The sequence below is a fragment of the Heterodontus francisci genome, chromosome 43 (assembly GCF_036365525.1).
Source record: "Heterodontus francisci isolate sHetFra1 chromosome 43, sHetFra1.hap1, whole genome shotgun sequence".
Taxonomy (NCBI): Eukaryota; Metazoa; Chordata; class Chondrichthyes; order Heterodontiformes; family Heterodontidae; genus Heterodontus; species Heterodontus francisci.
This window is the reverse complement of record NC_090413.1, coordinates 4,301,672-4,317,538: the sequence shown is the minus strand read 5'-3', so window position 1 is coordinate 4,317,538 and position 15,867 is coordinate 4,301,672.

Genomic DNA, 15,867 nt, shown 5'->3' with positions numbered 1-15,867 from the left:
TGGGCAGTCAGTTACCCTGGAAACAGGTTAGTCAGTTATCCCGGAAACAGGGTGATCAGTTACCCTGGAAACTGGGCAGTCAGTTACCCTGGAAACAGGGCAGTCAGTTACCCCGGAAACAGGGCGGTCAGTAACCCTCGAAACAGATTACACAGTTACCCCAGAAACAGGGCGGGCAGTTACCCTGGAAACAGGGCAGTCAGTTACCCCGCAAACAGGGTGATCAGTTACCCTGGAAACTGGGCAGTCAGTTACCCAAGAATGTGGGCAGTCAGTTACCCTGGAAACAGGGCGGTCAGTTATGCCGGAAACAGGGTGATCAGTTAGCCTGGAAACAGAGCGGTCAGTTGCCCCGGAAACAGGGTGGTCAGTAAACCTGGAAACAGATTAGTCAGTTACCCCGGAAACAGGGTGATCAGTTATCCTGGAAACAGGGCGGCCAATTACCCAGGAAACAGAGCAGTCAGTTACCCTGGAAACAGGGCAGTCAGTTATCCCGGAAACAGGGCAGTCAGTTATCCCGGAAACAGGGTGTCCATTTATCCTGGAAACAGGGCAGTCAGTTACCCCGGAAACAGGGTGGCCAGTTACTCCGGAAACAGGGCGGTCAGTTACGCTGGAAACAGGTTAGGCAGTTACCCCAGAAACAGGGAAATCAGTTACCCTTGAAACTGGGCAGTCACTTACCCTGGAAACAGGGCTGTCAGTTACCATGGAAACAGGGCTGTCAGTTATCCCGGAAACAGGCAGTCAGTTATCCCGGAAACAGGGTGTTCAGTTACCCTGGAAACAGGGCAGTCAGTTACCCCGGAAACAGGGCCGTCAGTTACCCTGGAAACAGGGCAGTCAGTTACCCTGGAAGCAGGGCAGTCAGTTACCCCGGAAACAGGGCAGTCATTTACCCTGGAACTGGGCAGTCAGTTACCCTGGAAACAGGGGAGTGAGTTATCCCGGAAACAGGGTGATCAGTTACCCTGGAAACTGGGCAGTCAGTTACCCTGGATACAGGGCAGTCAGTTACCCCAGAAACAGGGTGATCAGTTGCCCTGGAAACAGATTACACAGTTACCCCGGAAACAGGGTGAACTGTTATCCTGGAAACAGAGCGGTCATTTACCCCAGAAAGAGGGAAGTTTTTTACCCTCGAAACAGCGCACACAGTTAGCCGGAAACAAAGCGGTCAGTTACCCCAAAAACAGGCCGGTCAGTTACGCTGGAAACTGGGCAGTCAGTTACCCCGGAAACAGGGCGGTCAGTTACCCTGGAAACAGGGCAGTCATTTACCCTGGAAACAGGGTGAACTGTTACCCTGGAAACAGGGCAGTCAGTTACCCCAGAAACAGGGCTGTCAGTTACCCTGGAAACAGGGCAGTCAGTTACCCCAGAAACAGGGTGATCAGTTACCCCGGAAACAGGGTGAACAGTTACCCTGGAAACAGGGCAGTCAGTTACCCCGGAAACAGGGCGGTTACTTGCCCTGGAAACAGGGAAGTCAGTTACCCCGGAAACAGAGCAGTCAGTTACCCTGGAAACAGGACGGTTACTTACCCCGGAAATAGGGCGGTCAGTTATCCTGGAAACAGGGCGGTCAGTAACTCCGGAAACAGGGAGATGAGTTACCCCGGAAACAGAGCAGAAGTCACAGGGTAGTAATTATGGGGGATTTCAACTTCCCAAATATTGATTGGCAACTCTTTAGATCGAATAGTTTGGATGGGGTAGTGTTTGTGCAGTATGTCCAGGAAGCTTTTCTGACTCAGTATGTAGACTGCCCGACCAGAGGGGAGGCAATATTGGATTTGGTACTAGGTAATGAACCAGGGCAAGTGATAGAGCTGTTGGTGGGCGAGCACTTTGGAGATAGTGATCACAATTCTGTAGCATTCACTGTGGTAATGGAGAGGGATAGGTATGTGCAACAGGGCAAGGTTTACAATTGGGGGAAGGGTAGATATGATGCTGTCAGGCAGGAACTGAGGAGCATAAGTTGGGAGCATATGCTGGCAGGGAAGGGCACGGTCGAAATGTGGAACTTTTTCAAGGAGCAGATAGTAGGGGCCATTGATAAGCATGTCCCTGTCAGACAGGGAAGGGATGGTCATGTGAGGGAACCGTGGTTGACAAGAGAGGTTGAGAGTCTTGTTAGGAAGAAGAAGGATGCGTATATAAAGTTGAGGAAAAAGGGCACAGGCATAGCTCTGGAGGGATACAAGATGGCCAGGAAGGATCTGAAGAAAGGGATTAGGAGAGCTAAGAGAGGGCATGAAAAATGCTTGGCGGGTAGGATAAAAGAAAACCCCAAGGCCTTTTACGCGTATGTCAGAAATATGAGGATGACTAGGGGGACCATAGGTCCGGTCAAGGACAATAGCGGGAGACTGTGTGTTGAGCCGGAAGAGATAAGTGAGGTTTTGAATGAGTACTTCTCTTCGGTATTTACGAATGAGAAGGGGTGTATTACTGAAGAGGACGGTGGGAAGCAGACTGGTAAGCTCGAGGAAGTGCTCGTTAGGAGGGAAGATGTGTTGGGGTTTTTGAATAACTTGAAGATAGACAAGTCTCCCGGGCCTGACGGGGTATATCCAAGGATGTTATGGGAAGCAAGGGATGAAATTGCAGAGCCGCTGGCAATGATCTTTTCATCTTCTCTGCTGACGGGGGTGGTACCAGGTGATTGGAGGGTGGCAAATGTTGTGCCCCTGTTCAAGAAAGGGAATAGGAACAACCCTGGGAATTACAGGCCAGTTAGTCTTACTTCGGTGGTAGGCAAGTTGATGGAAAAGGTGCTGAGGGATAGGATTTCTGAGCATCTGGAAAGACACTGCTTGATTCGGGACAGTCAGCACGGTTTTGTGAGGGGTAGGTCTTGCCTCACAAGCCTGATTGAATTCTTTGAGCAGGTGACCAAGCAAGTGGATGAGGGTAAACCAGTGGATGTGGTGTACATGGATTTTAGTAAGGCATTTGATAAGGTCCCCCATGGTAGACTTATGGAGAAAGTCAGGAGGCATGGGATAGTGGGGAATGTGGCCAGTTGGATTAAGAATTGGCTAACTGATAGAAGGCAGAGAGTGGTCTTAGATGGTAAATACTCAGCCTGGAGCCCAGTTACCAGTGGCGTGCCGCAGGGATCAGTTCTGGGTCCTCTCCTGTTTGTGATTTTTATTAACGACTTGGATGAGGAAGTCGAAGGGTGGGTCAGTAAATTTGCAGATGATACAAAGGTTGGTGGAGTTGTGGATACCGAGGAGGGCTATTGTCGTCTGCAAAGGGACTTGGATAGGTTGCAGTGCTGGGCTGAAAAGTGGCAGATGGAGTTTAACCCTGAAAAGTGTGAGGTCGTCCATTTTGGAAGGACAAACATGAATGCAAAATACTGGGTTAACGGTAGGGTTCTTGGGCATGTGGAGGAGCAGAGAGACCTTGGGGTCTATGTGCATAGATCATTGAAAGTTGCAACTCAAGTGGATAGGGCTGTGAAGAAGGCATATGGGGTGTTAGCGTTCATTAGCAGAGGGATTGAATTTAAGAGCCGTGAGGTGATGATGCAGCTGTACAGGACCTTGGTAAGGCCTCATTTGGAGTACTGTGTGCAGTTCTGGTCGCCTCATTTTAGGAAGGATGTGGAAGCCTTGGAGAGGGTGCAGAGGAGATTTACCAGGATGTTGCCTGGAATGGAGAATAAGTCTTACGAGGAAAGGCTGAACATTCTAGGCCTCTTCTCATTAGAAAGGAGAAGGATGAGGGGTGACATGATAGAGGTTTATAAGATGATCAGGGGAATAGATAGGGTAGACAGTCAGAAACTTTTTCCCCGGGTGGAGCAAAGCGTTACAAGGGGTCATAAATTTAAGGTGAAGGGTGGGAGATATAAGGGGGATGTCAGGGGAAGGTTCTTTACCCAGAGAGTGGTCGAGGCATGGAATGCCTTGCCCGGGGAAGTTGTTGAGTCAGAAACTTTAGGGACTTTCAAAAGGCTTTTGGATAGGTATATGGATAAAGGAGAATGATGGGGTATAGATTAAATTGTCCTTGACAGAGGACAAAGGATCGGCACAACATTGTGGGCCGAAGGGCCTGTTCTGTGCTGTATGTTCTATGTTCTATGTTCTATGTTCTATGTTACCCTGGAAACTGGGCAGTCAGTTACCCTGGAAACAGGGCAGTCAGTTACCCCAGAAACAGGGTGATCAGTTACCCTGGAAACTGGGCAGTCAGTTACACTGGAAACAGGGCAGTCTGTTACCCCAGAAACAGGGCGGTCAGTCACCCTCGAAACAGATTACGCAGTTATCCCGGAAACAGGGTGATCTGTTATCCTGGAAACAGAGCGGTCAGTTACCCAAGAAAGAGGGAAGTTTTTTACCCTGGAAACAGCGCACACAGTTATCCCGGAAACAGAGCGGTCAGTTATCCCAAAAACAGGCCGGTCAGTTACCCTGGAAACTGGGCAGTCAGTTACCCCGGAAACAGGGCGGTCAGTTACCCTGGAAACAGGGCAGTCATTTACCATGGAAACAGGGTGAACTGTTACCCTGGAAACAGGGCAGTCAGTTACCCCAGAAACAGGGCGGTCAGTTACCCTGGAAACAGGGCAGTCAGTTACCCCAGAAACAGGGTGTTCAGTTACCCCGGAAACAGGGCGGTCACTTGCCCTGGAAACAGGGCAGTCAGTTACCCCGGAAACAGAGCAGTCAGTTACCCTGGAAACAGGGCGGTTACTTACCTCGGAAATAGGGCGGTCTGTTATCCTGGAAACAGGGCAGTCAGTTACTCCGGAAACAGGGAAATCAGTTACCCCGGAAACAGGGCAGTCAGTTACCCTGGAAACAGGGCAGTCAGTTATCCTGGAAACAGGGTGGTCAGTTTCCCTGGAAACAGGGTGGTTATTTACCCCAGAAACAGGGTGATCAGTTATCCTGGAAACAGGGCGGTCAGTTACCCCGGAAACAGGGCAGTCAGTTAACCCGCAAACAGGGCGGTCAGTAACCCTGGAATCAGATTAGTCAGTTACCGCAGAAACAGGGTGATCAGTTATCCTGGAAACGGAGCAGTCTGTTACCCCGGAAACAGGGCAGTCAGTTATCCCGGAAACAGGGCAGTCAGTTATCCCGGAAACAAGGTGTTCAGTTACCCTGGAAACTGGGCAGTCAGATACCCTGGAAACAGGGCAGTCAGTTACCCCAGAAACAGGGTGATCAGTTACCCTGGAAACTGGGCAGTCAGTTACCCTGGAAACAGGACAGTCTGTTACCCCAGAAACAGGGCGGTCAGTAACCCTCGAAACAGATTACTCAGTTATCCCGGAAACAGGGTGATCTGTTATCCTGGAAACAGAGCGGTCAGTTACCCCAGAAAGAGGGAAGTTTTTTACCCTGGAAACAGCGCACACAGTTATCCCGGAAACAGAGCGGTCAGTTACCCCAAAAACAGGCCGGTCAGTTACCCTGGAAACTGGCCAGTCAGTTACCCCGGAAACAGGGCGGTCAGTTACCCTGGAAACAGGGCAGTCATTTACCATGGAAACAGGGTGAACTGTTACCCTGGAAACAGGTCAGTCAGTTACCCCAGAAACAGGGCGGTCAGTTACCCTGGAAACAGGGCAGTCAGTTACCCCAGAAACAGGGAGATCAGTTACCCCGGAAAGAGGGTGAACAGTTACCCTGGAAACAGGGTGTTCAGTTACCCCGGAAACAGGGCGGTCAGTTACCCTGGAAACAGGGCGGTTACTTACCCCGGAAATAGGGCGGTCTGTTATCCTGGAAACAGGGCAGTCAGTTGCTCCGGAAACAGGGAAATCAGTTACCCCGGAAACAGGGCAGTCAGTTACCCTGGAAACAGGGCAGTCAGTTATCCTGGAAACAGGGTGGTCAGTTTCCCTGGAAACAGGGTAGTTATTTACCCCAGAAACAGGGTGATCAGTTATCCTGGAAACAGGGCGGTCAGTTATCCCGGAAACAGGGCAGTCAGTTAACCCGCAAACAGGGCGGTCAGAAACCCTGGAATCAGATTAGTCAGTTACCGCAGAAACAGGGTGATCAGTTATCCTGGAAACGGAGCAGTCAGTTACCCCGGAAACAGGGCAGTCAGTTATCCCGGAAACAGGGCAGTCAGTTATCCCGGAAACAGGGTGTTCAGTTACCCTGGAAACAGGGCAGTCAGTTACCCCGGAAGCAGGGCAGTCAGTTACCCTGGAAACAGGGCAGGCAGTTATCCCGGAAAAAGGGCAGTCAGTTATCCCGGAAACAGGGTGATCAGTTACCCTGGAAACAGGGCAGTCTGTTTCCCTGCAAACAGGGCGGTCAGTAACCCACGAAATAGATTACACAGTTACCCCAGAAACAGGGTGAACTGTTATCCTGGAAACAGGGCGGTCAGTTACCCCAGAAACAGGGAAGATTTTACCCTGGAAACAGCGCACACAGTTATCCCGGAAACAGGGTGATCAGTTACCCTGGAAACAGGGCAGTCAGTTATCCTGGAAACAGGGCGGTCAGTTAACCCGAAAACAGGCCGGTCAGTTACCCTGTAAACAGGGCAGTCAGTTACCCCGGAAACAGGGCGGTCAGTTACCCTTGAAACAGGGCAAACAGTTACCCCGGAAACAGGGTCATCAGTTACCCTGGAAACTGGGCAGTCAGTTACCCTGGAAACAGAGCAGTCAGTTACCCTGGAAACAGGGCGGTCAGTTACCCTAGAAACAGGGTGATCAGTTACCCTGGAAACAGGGCAGTCAGTTATCCTGGAAACAGGGCGGTCAGTTACCCCGGAAACAGGGCGGTCAGATACCCTGGAAACAGGTTAGTCAGTTACCCCAGAAATAGGGAGATCCGTTACCCTGGAAACAGGGCAGTCAGTTACACCAGAAACAGGGCAGTCAGTTACCCTGGAAACAGGGCAGTCAGTTACCCTGGAAACAGGGCAGTCAGTTAACCCGGAAACAGGGCGTTCAGTTGCCCTGGAAGCAGGGCGGTCAGTTACCCCGGAAACAGGGTGATCAGTTACACTGGAAACAGGGCGATCAGTTACACTGGAAATACGGCAGTCTGTTTACCCGGAAACAGGGCAGTCTGTTATCCCGGAAAAAGGGTGTTCAGTTACCCAGGAAACTGGGCAGTCAGTTACCCCGGAAACAGGGCGGTCAGTTACCCTGGAAACAGGGCAGTCAGTTACCCAAGAAACAGGGTGTTCAGTTCCCCTGGAAACAGGGCAGTCAGTTACCCCGGAAACAGGGCGTTCAGTTGCCCTGGTAACAGGGCAGTCAGTTACCCCGGAAACAGGGTGATCAGTTACCCTGGAAACAGGGCGGTCAGTTACACTGGAAACAGGTCGATCAGTTACACTGGAAATACGGCAGTCAGTTACCCCGGAAACAGGGCAGTCAGTTGTCCCGGAAACAGGGTGATCAATTACTCTGGAAACAGGGCAGTCAGTTACCCCGGAAACAGGGCGGTCAGTTAGCCCGGAAACAGAGCAGTCAGTTACCCTGGAAACAGGGCGGTTACTCACCCTGGAAATAGGGCGGTCAGTTATCCTGGAAACAGGGCGGTCCGTTACTCCTGAAACAGGGAGATCAGTTACCCCAGAAACAGGGCAGTCAGTTACCCTGGGAACAGGGCAGTCTGTTATCCTGGAAACAGGGTGGTCAGTTTCCCTGGAAACAGGGTGGTCAGTTACCCCAGAAACAGGGTGATCAGTTATCCTGGAAACAGGGCAGTCAGTTACCCCGGAAACAGGGCAGTCAGTTACCCCGGAAACAGGGCGGTCAGTAACCCTGGAATCAGATTAGTCAGTTACCCCGGAAACAGGGTGATCAGTTATCCTGGAAACAGGGCGGCCAGTTACCCTGGAAACAGGGCAGTCAGTTCTCCCGGAAACAGGGCAGTCAGTTATACCGGAAACAGGGTGTTCATTTATCCTGGAAACAGGGCAGTCAGTTACCCCGAAAACAGGGTGGTCAGTTACCCCGGAAACAGGGCGGTCAGTAACCCTGGAAATAGGTTAGTCAGTTACCCCAGAAACAGGGAGATCAGTTACCCTTGAAACTGGGCAGTCACTTACCCTGGAAAGAGGGCAGTCAGTTACCCTGGAAACAGGGCTGTCAGTTATCCCAGAAACAGTGCAGTCAGTTATCCCAGAAACAGGGTTTTCAGTTACCCTGGAAACAGGGCAGTCAGTTACCCCGGAAACAGGGCCGTCAGTTACCCTGGAAACAGGGCAGTCAGTTATCCCGGAAACAGGGCAGTCAGTTATCCCGGAAACAGGGTCATTAGTTACCCAGGAAACTGGGCAGTCAGTTACCCTGGAAACAGGGCAGTCTGTTACCCCAGAAACAGGGCGGTCAGTCACCCTCGAAACAGATTACACAGTTATCCCGGAAACAGGGTGATCTGTTATCCTGGAAACAGAGCGGTCAGTTACCCAAGAAAGAGGGAAGTTTTTTACCCTGGAAACAGCGCACACAGTTATCCCGGAAACAGAGCGGTCAGTTACCCCAAAAACAGGCCGGTCAGTTACCCTGGAAACTGGGCAGTCAGTTACCCCGGAAACAGGGCGGTCAGTTACCCTGGAAACAGGGCAGTCATCTACCATGGAAACAGGGTGAACTGTTACCCTGGAAACAGGGCAGTCAGTTACCCCAGAAACAGGGCGGTCAGTTACCCTGGAAACAGGGCAGTCAGTTACCCCAGAAACAGGGTGATCAGTTACCCCGGAAACAGGGTGAACAGTTACCCTGGAAACAGGGTGTTCAGTTACCCCGGAAACAGGGCGGTCACTTGCCCTGGAAACAGGGCAGTCAGTTACCCCGGAAACAGAGCAGTCAGTTACCCTGTAAACAGGGCGGTTACTTACCCCGGAAATAGGGCGGTCTGTTATCCTGGAAACAGGGCAGTCAGTTACTCCGGAAACAGGGAAATCAGTTACCCCGGAAACAGGGCAGTCAGTTACCCTGGAAACAGGGCAGTCAGTTATCCTGGAAACAGGGTGGTCAGTTTCCCTGGAAACAGGGTGGTTATTTACCCCAGAAACAGGGTGATCAGTTATCCTGGAAACAGGGCGGTCAGTTACCCCGGAAACAGGGCAGTCAGTTAACCCGCAAACAGGGCGGTCAGTAACCCTGGAATCAGATTAGTCAGTTACCGCAGAAACAGGGTGATCAGTTATCCTGGAAACGGAGCAGTCAGTTACCCCGGAAACAGGGCAGTCAGTTATCCCGGAAACAGGGCAGTCAGTTACCCCGGAAACAGGGCGGTCAGTTACCCTTGAAACAGGGCAAACAGTTACTCCGGAAACAGGGTCATCAGTTACCCTGGAAACTGGGCAGTCAGTTACCCTGGAAACAGAGCAGTCAGTTACCCTGGAAACAGGGCGGTCAGTTACCCTAGAAACAGGGTGATCAGTTACCCTGGAAACAGGGCAGTCAGTTATCCTGGAAACAGGGCGGTCAGTTACCCCGGAAACAGGGCAGTCAGATACCCTGGAAACAGGTTACTCAGTTACCCCAGAAATAGGGAGATCCGTTACCCTGGAAACAGGGCAGTCAGTTACACCAGAAACAGGGCAGTCAGTTACCCTGGAAACAGGGCAGTCAGTTACCCTGGAAACAGGGCAGTCAGTTAACCCGGAAAAAGGGCGTTCAGTTGCCCTGGAAGCAGGGCGGTCAGTTACCCCGTAAACAGGGTGATCAGTTACACTGGAAACAGGGCGATCAGTGACACTAGAAATACGGCAGTCTGTTTCCCCGGAAACAGGGCAGTCTGTTATCCCGGAAAAAGGGTGATCCGTTAACCAGGAAACTGGGCAGTCAGTTACCCCGGAAACAGGGCGTACAGTTACCCTGGAAACAGGGCAGTCAGTTACACTGGAAACTGGGCAGTCAGTTACCCAAGAAACAGGGTGTTCAGTTCCCCTGGAAACAGGGCAGTCAGTTACCCCGGAAACAGGGCGTTCAGTTGCCCTGGTAACAGGGCAGTCAGTTACCCCGGAAACAGGGTGATCAGTTACCCTGGAAACAGGGAGATCAGTTACCCTGGAAACAGGGCAGTCAGTTACCCTGGAAACAGGGTGATAAGTTACCCTGGAAACAGGGCAGTCAGTTATCCTGGAAACAGGGTGTTAAGTTACCCTTGAAACAGGGCAAACATTTACCCCGGAAACAGGGTGATCAGTTACACTGGAAACTGGGCAGTCAGTTACCCTGGAAACAGGGCAGTCAGTTACCCTGGAACAGGGCGGTCAGTTACCCTGGAAAGAGGGTGATCAGTTGCCCTGGAAACAGGGCAGTCAGTTATCTTGGAAACAGGGCGGTCAGTTACCCCGGAAACAGGGCGGTCAGTTACCCTGGAAACAGGTTAGTCAGTTACCCCAGAAACAGGGAGATCAGTTACCCTGGAAACAGGGCCGTCAGTTACCCCGGAAACAGGGCGGTCAGTTACACTGGAAACAGGTCTATCAGTTACACTGGAAATACGGCAGTCAGTTACCCCGGAAACAGGGCAGTCAGTTGTCCCGGAAACAGGGTGATCAGTTACTCTGGAAACTGGGCAGTCAGTTACCCCGGAAACAGGGCGGTCAGTTTGCCCGGAAACAGAGCAGTCAGTTACCCTGGAAACAGGGCGGTTACTCACCCTGGAAATAGGGCGGTCAGTTATCCTGGAAACAGGGCGGTCAGTTACTCCGGAAACAGGGAGATCAGTTACCCCGGAAACAGGGCAGTCAGTTACCCTGGGAACAGGGCAGTCAGTTATCCTGGAAACAGGGTGGTCAGTTTCCCTGGAAACAGGGTGGTCAGTTACCCCAGAAACAGGGTGATCAGTTATCCTGGAAACAGGGCGGTCAGTTACCCCGGAAACAGGGCAGTCAGTTATCCTGGAAACAGGGCGGCCAGTTACCCTGGAAACAGGGCAGTCAGTTATCCCGGAAACAGGGCAGTCAGTTATACCGGAAACAGGGTGTTCATTTATCCTGGAAACAGGGCAGTCAGTTACCCCGAAAACAGGGTGGTCAGTTACCCCGGAAACAGGGCGGTCAGTAACCCTGGAAATAGGTTAGTCAGTTACCCCAGAAACAGGGAGATCAGTTACCCTTGAAACTGGGCAGTCACTTACCCTGGAAACAGGGCAGTCAGTTACCCTGGAAACAGGGCTGTCAGTTATCCCAGAAACAGGGCAGTCAGTTATCCCAGAAACAGGGTTTTCAGTTACCCTGGAAACAGGGCAGTCAGTTACCCCGGAAACAGGGCCGTCAGTTACCCTGGAAACAGGGCAGTCAGTTATCCCGGAAACAGGGCAGTCAGTTATCCCGGAAACAGGGTCATTAGTTACCCAGGAAACTGGGCAGTCAGTTACCCTGGAAACAGGGCAGTCAGTTACCCCGGAAACAGGGCGGTTACTCACCCTGGAAATAGGGCGGTCAGTTATCCTGGAAACAGGGCGGTCAGTTACTCCGGAAACAGGGAGATCAGTTACCCCGGAAACAGGGCAGTCAGTTACCCTGGGAACAGGGCAGTCAGTTATCCTGGAAACAGGGTGGTCAGTTTCCCTGGAAACAGGGTGGTCAGTTACCCCAGAAACAGGGTGATCAGTTATCCTGGAAACAGGGCGGTCAGTTACCCCGGAAACAGGGCAGTCAGTTATCCTGGAAACAGGGCGGCCAGTTACCCTGGAAACAGGGCAGTCAGTTATCCCGGAAACAGGGCAGTCAGTTATACCGGAAACAGGGTGTTCATTTATCCTGGAAACAGGGCAGTCAGTTACCCCGAAAACAGGGTGGTCAGTTACCCCGGAAACAGGGCGGTCAGTAACCCTGGAAATAGGTTAGTCAGTTACCCCAGAAACAGGGAGATCAGTTACCCTTGAAACTGGGCAGTCACTTACCCTGGAAACAGGGCAGTCAGTTACCCTGGAAACAGGGCTGTCAGTTATCCCAGAAACAGGGCAGTCAGTTATCCCAGAAACAGGGTTTTCAGTTACCCTGGAAACAGGGCAGTCAGTTACCCCGGAAACAGGGCCGTCAGTTACCCTGGAAACAGGGCAGTCAGTTATCCCGGAAACAGGGCAGTCAGTTATCCCGGAAACAGGGTCATTAGTTACCCAGGAAACTGGGCAGTCAGTTACCCTGGAAACAGGGCAGTCAGTTACCCCGGAAACAGGGCAGTCAGTTACCCTGGAAACAGGGCAGTCAGTTACCCTGGAAACAGGGTGGTCAGTTATCCCGGAAACAGGGTGATCAGTTACCCTGGAAACTGGGCAGTCAGTTACCCTGGAAACAGGGCAGTCAGTTACCCCAGAAACAGGGTGATCAGTTACCCTGGAAACTGGGCAGTCAGATACCCTGGAAACAGGGCAGTCTGTTACCCCAGAAACAGGGCCGTCAGATACCCTGGAAACAGGGCAGTCAGTTATCCCGGAAACAGGGCAGTCAGTTATCCCGGAAACAGGGTCATTAGTTACCCAGGAAACTGGGCAGTCAGTTACCCTGGAAACAGGGCAGTCAGTTACCCCGGAAACAGGGCAGTCAGTTACCCTGGAAACAGGGCAGTCAGTTACCCTGGAAACAGGGTGGTCAGTTATCCCGGAAATAGGGTGATCAGTTACCCTGGAAACTGGGCAGTCAGTTACCCTGGAAACAGGGCAGTCAGTTTACCCCAGAAACAGGGTGATCAGTTACCCCGGAAACAGGGTGGTCTGTTATCCTGGAAACAGAGCGGTCAGTTACCCCAGAAAGAGGGAAATTTTTTACCCTGGAAACAGCGCACACAGTTATCCCGGAAACAGAGCGGTCAGTTACCCTGGAAACACGGCAGCCAGTTATCCCGGAAACAGGGCAGTCAGTTAATTCGGAAACAGATTGTTCAGATACCCCGAAAACAGGGCAGTCAGTTACCCCGGAAACAGGGCAGTCAGTTACCCTGGAAACAGGGCAGTCAGTTATCCCGGAAACAGGGCAGTCAGTTATCCCGGAAACAGGGTGATCAGTTACCCTGGAAACTAGTCAGTCAGTTACCCCGGAAACAGGGCAGTCAGTTACCCTGGAAACTGGGCAGTCAGTTACACTGGAAACAGGGGAGTCAGTTATCCCGGAAACAGGGTGATCAGTTACCCTGGAAACTGGGCAGTCAGTTACCCTGGAAACAGGGCAGTCAGTTACCCCAGAAACAGGGTGATCAGTTACCCTTGAAACTGGGCAGTCAGTTACCCTGGAAACAGGGTAGTCTGTTTCCCCGGAAACAGGGCGGTCAGTAAGCCACGAAACAGATTACACAGTTACCCCGGAAACAGGGTGAACTGTTATCCTGGAAACAGGGCGGTCAGTTAACCCGAAAACAGGCCGGTCAGTTACCCTGCAAACAGGGCGGTCAGTTACCCTTGAAACAGGGCAAACAGTTACCCCGGAAACAGGGTCATCAGTTACCCTGGAAACTGGGCAGTCAGTTACCCTGGAAACAGAGCAGTCAGTTACCCTGGAAACAGGGCGGTCAGTTACCCTGGAAACAGGGTGATCAGTTACCCTGGAAACAGGGCAGTCAGTTATCCTGGAAACAGGGCGGTCAGTTACTCTGGAAACAGGTTAGTCAGTTACCCCAGAAATAGGGAGATCAGTTAGCCTGGAAACAGGGCAGTCAGTTACCCCGGAAACAGGGCAGTCAGTTACCCTGGAAACAGGGCAGTCAGTTACCCTGGAAACAGGGCAGTCAGTTAACCCAGAAACAGGGCGTTCAGTTGCCCTGGAAGCATGGCAGTCAGTTACCCCGGAAACAGGGTGATCAGTTACCCTGGAAACAGGGCAGTCAGTTACCCTGGAAACTGGGCAGTCAGTTACCCCGGAAACAGGGCAGTCAGTTACCCTGGAAACTGGGCAGTAAGTTACCCTGGAACAAGGGAGTCAGTTATCCCGGAAACAGGGTGATCAGTTACCCTGGAAACAGGGCAGTCAGTTACCCTGGAAACAGGGCAGTCAGTTACCCCAGAAACAGGGTGAGCAGTTACCCTTGAAACTGGGCAGTCAGTTACCCTGGAAACAGGGTAGTCTGTTTCCCCGGAAACAGGGCGGTCAGTAACCCACGAAACAGATTACACAGTTACCCCGGAAACAGGGTGAACTGTTATCCTGGAAACAGGGCGGTTAGTTACCCCAGAAACAGGGAAGATTTTACCCTGGAAACAGCGCACACAGTTATCCCGGAAACAGGGTGATCAGTTACCCTGGAAACAGGGCAGTCAGTTATCCTGGAAACAGGGCGGTCAGATAACCCGAAAACAGGCCGGTCAGTTACCTTGTAAACAGGGCAGTCAGTTACCCCGGGAACAGGGCGGTCAGTTAACCTTGAAACAGGGCAAACAGTTACCCCGGAAACAGGGTGATCAGTTACTCTGGAAACTGGGCAGTCAGTTACCCTGGAAACAGAGCAGTCAGTTACCCTGGAAACAGGGCGGTCAGTTACCCTGGAAACAGGGTGATCAGTTACCCTGGAAACAGGGCAGTCAGTTATCCTGGAAACAGAGCGGTCAGTTACAACGGTAACAGGGCGGTCAGTTACCCTGTAAACAGGGCAGTCAGTTACCCCGGAAACAGGGAGTTCAGTTACCCTTGAAACAGGGCAAACAGTTACCCCGGAAACAGGGTCATCAGTTACCCTGGAAACTGGGCAGTCAGTTACCCTGGAAACAGAGCAGTCAGTTACCCTGGAAACAGGGCAGTCAGTTACCCTGGAAACAGGGCAGTCAGTTACCCTGGAAACAGGGCAGTCAGTTATCCCGGAAACAGGGCAGTCAGTTATCCCGGAAACAGGGTGATCAGTTACCCTGGAAACTAGTCAGTCAGTTACCCCGGCAACAGGGCAGTCAGTTACCCTGGAAACTGGGCAGTCAGTTACACTGGAAACAGGGGAGTCAGTTATCCCGGAAACAGGGTGATCAGTTACCCTGGAAACTGGGCAGTCAGTTACCCTGGAAACAGGGCAGTCAGTTACCCCAGAAACAGGGTGATCAGTTACCCTTGAAACTGGGCAGTCAGTTACCCTGGAAACAGGGTAGTCTGTTTCCCCGGAAACAGGGCGGTCAGTAACCCACGAAACAGATTACACAGTTACCCCGGAAACAGGGTGAACTGTTATGCTGGAAACAGGGCGGTCAGTTACCCCAGAAACAGGGAAGATTTTACCCTGGAAACAGCGCACACAGTTATTCCGGAAACAGGGTGGTCAGTTACCCTGGAAACAGGGCAGTCAGTTATCCTGGAAACAGGGCGGTCAGTTAACGCGAAAACAGGCCGGTCAGTTACCCTGCAAACAGGGCGGTCAGTTACCCTTGAAACAGGGCAAACAGTTGCCCCGGAAACAGGGTCATCAGTTACCCTGGAAACTGGGCAGTCAGTTACCCTGGAAACAGAGCAGTCAGTTACCCTGGAAACAGGGCGGTCAGTTACCCTGGAAACAGGGTGATCAGTTACCCTGGAAACAGGGCAGTCAGTTATCCTGGAAACAGGGCGGTCAGTTACCCCGGAAACAGGGCGGTCAGTTACCCTGGAAACAGGTTAGTCAGTTACCCCAGATATAGGGAGATCAGTTAGCCTGGAAACAGCGCAGTCAGTTACCCCGGAAACAGGGCAGTCAGTTACCCTGGAAACAGGGCAGTCAGTTACCCTGGAAACAGGGCAGTCAGTTAACCCGGAAACAGGGCGTTCAGTTGCCCTGGAAGCAGGGCTGTCAGTTTCCCCGGAAACAGGGTGATCAGTTACCCTGGAAACAGGGAGATCAGTTACCCTGGAAACTGGGCAGTCAGTTACCCTGGAAACAGGGCAGTCAGTTTCCCTGGAAACAGGGCGGTCAGTTACCCTGGAAACAGGGTGATCAGTTACCCTGGAAAC